Below are 4,480 nucleotides of genomic sequence, written 5' to 3'. Positions count from 1 at the left end.
TGCCGCCGCCATGCCCCTCCCCAGCTGCGCGCTCACGGTCTTTTGCATCCAGCACCGCTGACAGGCAACCTCTTCTCCAATTTCATTGCATTATGACATTCAGTTGCGGTTCAACAAAAGAACAACAGCAGTACATACATCTCTTTCCTCTCTACTGCTCTTTTCTGTCGCTAATTTGTTTCTCTCTATACTACAGCACGAGGGGGGTTGGACGAACTGCAAGACAAAAAAGCTCAGTTCTACACACAGGCCCAGCCAGGTAAGGGGCTCACACCAGTACAACTCTTCCTCCCTTATCCGTCCGAGCACCTCCTGCCATGCTCCTTCACGAGCGAGCTTTTGCCGGCACTGGTGCACACCGCAACATGTTCAAAGAGTGTCTTGGAAAAAGTTCAGAAGTTTGGTTCCATGAAAAATTGCACTTGCTCATCTTGAAAGATCATGAAAGTTCAGAAGTCAAGGTGCCCAACACCTGTTTGATGAAATGGCAGGGGTGAGAGTTGCTCCTTGCCGTTTCTGAGCCTATAAGTTCTGCTCCTTGCCGCTCGCCATTGGTGCTCGCTTGTCGTGACAAATAGGCTAAGCAAGGCGAGAAGAGGCAGGCTGGTACCGAACCTAGTGTGGTGGTGCGTGTGCTTTTCATCGTAGGAGAAATCTGCAGCATGATATAATTGAGACTTCATTTTCATAGCAGTATTGTAGGAGATAGAGAAGAATATGGGCACATCCAGGAGCAAGCAAGGCCAAAACAAAAAGATTAGACTAGATGAAGAGATCAATGCCATGTGACGATCCAGTGAAAAAGAGATGCCTCCCATGCGTACCTATAGTACTAGTTATTTTGTGTTACTGCTACAAACTTGCCTTTGCAACAACCAAGGTATCCAAGAATGTAATTTATTCAAATGACAAGGTGTACAACTTTTTCATGTTTATGTATTTCTCTAGTTTTGCTCTCTGGATGTTCACAGTGTGCAATTGTAAATAGGAAATATATAGAAAAATGAATAAAATAAATCCCGCTATGAAAGTTCAATTGAACTAAAATTAGAAATACAAGAAGGTTTATATAGTCAAACTTACTGTTTTTTCAAAAAACGGTGCTGTGTGTTTGAGTTACTTATTTTAGTCTAGTTCAATTCTCTTATTTTAGTTGATGTGAGTCAGAGTTTTTAGTCAGAGAAGTCAATAGGAATAGAAAGAAAGGAAAAACATGTACTGATTGTTTTATTCAGCACAAGGCTTCCAAGCATTTTTCAGTTTCAGCACAAAAGGCTCAGTTCAACAAAAACCATGCCAACTTGGATTTTTTTTCCAACGGACGTGAATACTAGTCTTCTTACCAACTTACCACCTAATAAGTTACAGGACGGACCAAAACTTTCTGCACTACTATTTGAGATTACTATTCAAGATCAGTTTTGAGCTACAAGTTCCATTTTTCTTCCCTCCTGTTTTGATACATATTTAGGAATTACCTTTGTTAACTTTGGCATCCCCCGACGCCTCGCTCCCCCGGAGAAGCCATGCGCTAGATCCAGTAGGGTAACATTGTTGACACCAACGTCATAGTTCTCAAGTGTCGCCTTTTCTCCTAATGCCTAACAATGATTGATTTTGATCAGTACTTGGTTGTGTGATATTTTTGTAACCAGGACGACCTAGACCTTCCTCTAACTTTTACACTTGATGTGACCAGATCCTGTGGGCGAAAGTCGCCGGAGCCAGCGGGTGTTCGCGTGTTGAGGTGCTGGAGTGCTGCTTCTCTGCCGAGGACGCCGTGCTGCACCGGCGCCGCCACATGTCCGATTTCTCCTTTGGTATATTTTCTATATGACCAACAACAGTTCTTCAGTGCCTGATTCGACAAAAAGACTAGCAGTTCAATTACTACGATTGTTGTGTGATGTCGTCTTCCTGGTTACTTCAAACGTATTCCTTGCTTTAGTACTTCTTGCACTTTCTTCCATTTCCATGTGACACTTGTTAGATTGCTCTCAGCATTTGATGTATTTCATGCAACACTTGTTATATTACTCAAAAGATTGTGTTATTTATTAGTGAATTTGCTTTTGGTGTAGAAGTTCAATGTGTATTTATCTCAACAATACATAATGAACCATAGAGACAGTACAATCTGCTGCAATATCGGTTTGATGATCAGTACAGAGTTGTTGATCATCTCAACTCTACAACTAGTTGACCATCTCAGTTCAACTATTATTGGGTGCGCCAAAACTAGATGCTCGACTGCCTTATTATTATTATCACTAGTGCTTTGCTCCTTTAGTCCAACCTGACCCCGCGTACTTCATTCTTCAATTTTTGTAGCTATTTTATTTTGTTCCTAGTTCACTCGCAAACTACGATAGCGGCCACCACTAAGGGCAATTGCTTCCAGCACAGGAGCTACATGCTCGACCGTTGTGCACTGCCGCCATGGACATGCACAAAGATATTAAGTACAAGTATGTTAGTTCAGTTTTTTACTATGGATTTACCTTGTATAAGTAGTAGTGCAGCAATAAAAGGTGTAGTTGTACTGACGTTTTAGTTGCTATATGGGGAACCCGGGGCCATTTATTTTGGTTTTCAGTTCAACTTTTCTGTTCTTTTCAATCTGTATGCTTTATTGTGCACAATCTTGAGGAAATACCCAAAAATCATGTGTGCACTCAACGTAGTTAAGTGCCTTTGTAAAATTTTGGCAGTCCATCCCAGACTAAGCAAACAATACATGTTAGTCTTGGTTTGTGGTTAGACATGCAAACAGTACATGTGTGTATTGTTGCTCTTGTTTATTAAGGCATGCATCGATAGTTAATCTTGAACTGGATGTGTTGTTCTATGTTAGGTGAATGAAGCCTCGGGTCCAGCAGCCACATGCGCTACAGAATACAAGTGTTTGCAGTTTGCTCACCAGAATGTTGAATGAGACTACATCATTATTACTCAAAAAATTATTTTGTATTTCTTCAGAATTGTTCTCCGTATCCGTGGCAAAGAATGATTTTTTTCTGGTTTAATGCAATCCTCCTGTGTCAACCCGGCAATTCGACCCATGGGCGGCCGCGCCCATGGACACCCGATCCGAATGGGCAGGGTATGGGTCGCCATATTCATTCATGGGTAAGCCCGATGGGTAACCCGATTAGTCATGGGTAGGGTATGTGCATAATGTTCTACCCATGGGTTGCCCGATGGGTCACCCGATTAGTATAAGTGATTAAAGTATATTATTATTTTATATTATGTGTGGACATTTTGGTGAAGATACTTGCTAGTAATTAATTTTTTTAGAACAAGCCAAGGCTGCCAGTAGCGATGCATGTATGCATCTTTGCTCTACATTTTATTTCTTTTTGATCGCTCCTGGTAAGGCCCATGAATGAATCAAATGTCACTGCTTGGATCATTTGTTGAGTAGGTAAGCAGCAGCCCAGCATTATTGCTGGCTACCATGTCGTCCATTTGGGCCTCAATAGAGTAACGTGTCGGCCATTTAGGCCTCCAAAGCAAGCCCACCTCGTATCGTACTTTTGCATGCAACGAGACAAGGACACAGGTTGCCACCTTGTTTAGTACCACCTCGCCTAGTCGCGCTGGTGGGAGGTGCAGTTTTGCCTATATAAGTGACTCGAGACCTGACTAGAGGAGGCAGCAGCTATTGCATCATCTGGATGTGACTACTCACTGCTGCGCCCAATGGCTAGTCAGCTAAAAAGAACTACAACATTGGTAGGATCCACGATGCATGCTATTCTTAAAGTAAAAAATAAATGTATGTTTCTAACCCGATGGGTGCCTTAATGGGTTGGGTTGCCTGATGGGTTTGGGCATGGGTCTGACTTGAGACCCATGGGTAGGGTCGTGGGTCTGTCCTATGCCCATTAGTTATTCGGGCATGGGTTTGAGAGAGCTTGACCCGGTCAAACCCGACCCGACTGCCACCTTGACTCCTGTGGAAGCACTAAAATGCGCTACCTCTTGAACTGATACTAAAGACAAGGAGTAGGACCAAGTGTGCTGGAAGTTTTTTTGTACCCATGTGGGGAAGCACTTTATTTTTTTGATAATTATTATTGTGTTCATGTGGGTGCTTGAAAAGTTCTGTACAAGAATAGGTTGATGATTATTGTGCTGAGGTCGGTGATATGGATAATATGATTCATATACATGTATTATATGTGTGGAAAAAATTTCTGTAGGATGATGAAAGAAAAAATGGTTTGAATTAAAAATATTGATCAGTACGAGTTCAAAACGGTGGTCCGTTCGGAATAAAAGAAATGGCAGAAATTCAAATTGTAAAAGTTCAAGCAAAAAAGAAACCCCATGGAAATTCAAATGGTAAAAGTACAAGTCGTAAAATGAGAGAAGTTCAGAACGTCATTGTAAAAAATGTTGAGTTCAAAAAAAGAAACAAACAAAACATTTTCTTTTTGAAAAAAATATCATTCAGTTCGACGATATAAACTGT

The 4,480-nt window shown here is 41.6% G+C and overlaps 1 long non-coding RNA gene across 1 annotated transcript; it reads left to right on the top strand.

Annotated features, from left to right (window-relative positions):
* The first annotated feature begins 192 nt into the window (after window positions 1–192).
* On the top strand, window positions 193–3,105 carry LOC119293489. The gene is made up of 3 exons (XR_005143084.1): window positions 193–259; window positions 1,700–1,820; window positions 2,855–3,105. It is a non-coding gene; the product is annotated as an uncharacterized LOC119293489 (long non-coding RNA).
* Window positions 3,106–4,480: the final 1,375 nt, after the last annotated feature.

The sequence above is a fragment of the Triticum dicoccoides genome, chromosome 4B (assembly GCF_002162155.2).
Source record: "Triticum dicoccoides isolate Atlit2015 ecotype Zavitan chromosome 4B, WEW_v2.0, whole genome shotgun sequence".
Lineage (NCBI taxonomy): Eukaryota > Viridiplantae > Streptophyta > Magnoliopsida > Poales > Poaceae > Triticum > Triticum dicoccoides.
This window is presented reverse-complemented; position numbering and strand designations above follow the sequence as displayed.